At 39.0% G+C, this 1,070-nt stretch overlaps 1 protein-coding gene across 1 annotated transcript in view; it reads right to left on the minus strand.

The window, feature by feature from the left end:
• LOC119585783 (glutenin, low molecular weight subunit-like) overlaps window positions 1–1,070 on the minus strand; it is a gene marked incomplete in the record, with an annotated part of 14,550 nt that overhangs the window by 13,154 nt on the left and 326 nt on the right.

Here is a 1,070-nt window from a genome sequence, read left to right on the forward strand (position 1 = left end):
GCTTGAGCTGGTTCCTGCTTTGAAAACATACTGCTATGGAAGTCTACGAGCTCTACCTCGCCAGAACCAGCCCGTATTCTTGCATATTGCATAAATAGGGGGGAGGTTTGTTGGCCTTTGCCAGTGGCACAGAGCCCGTGGTATTCCATCACGCAGTCCTATTCTGGATAATTACACCAGTTCAAGCTCTGGCTTAGAAATAAAAACGGCAGAGGGGTTGTTGGTCTTTACTAGAGCACTAGGTGAAGAGACCAAAAGGTTGCTTTGTAAGGCCATATTCTAAACAAGAATTGCATCACTATCATGCTGGAGTTCCATTGCAGACCACGGGAAGATTTGCTGAATCTGAATAAAATACATATAATTATAGGTTCTGTTTAGCAAACCACAGCATGTGTCTTCTCAAATAACACTTATTGCAATGAAATTAAGCAAAACAAGGGAAAAGGAAGACAAATAAAAATTAAGGTAATTAATCATTCAATCTTAATTCCACAAGCTAAAATTTTTAAAAACCTGAAGTAGTCCTTGTATCTACTTCCAATCTACTTTTGCATTAGAGGTTAATTAGACTTAAAAAAATAAAGGAGTAAATCTGCTGTAGTCGTTTAGTTAATACAAAATGGCCGTTTATTTCCATAACCCGTCGAGGATTTTCCTGAATCCTATTGATCTCAGTTTTGTGAACCCCCATTTTCCCTCAAGTTAACGAAAGGATAGAGTGTTCATAGCGATTGGGCGATAGAAAGCAAAAGAGGAGATAGAACGAAATTATATCGAGAATTGACGCGCAACAGAAACTAGTCCTCTGCATTTTCTATCGTTATTTCATTTTCTCTCGATTTTCGCTCTATTTCTCTGCGTATTTCTCCTACGACGTCGGATATCCTGGTCATTTGAGATAACACGTTGATGAGACAACGAAGGAACTGGGGATATCCTATAAGAAAAAGAAGAGGGGAAAAAAGCTCACTGAATAAATAAACAATAGCAATTCCTCGTCTCATTTTTCGATTTTTTCCCCGCCCAAAAAAATCGTCCCCCCAACCAAATCAAACCAAATCCCAACC

This window comes from Penaeus monodon, chromosome 20 (assembly GCF_015228065.2).
Source record: "Penaeus monodon isolate SGIC_2016 chromosome 20, NSTDA_Pmon_1, whole genome shotgun sequence".
NCBI lineage: Eukaryota > Metazoa > Arthropoda > Malacostraca > Decapoda > Penaeidae > Penaeus > Penaeus monodon.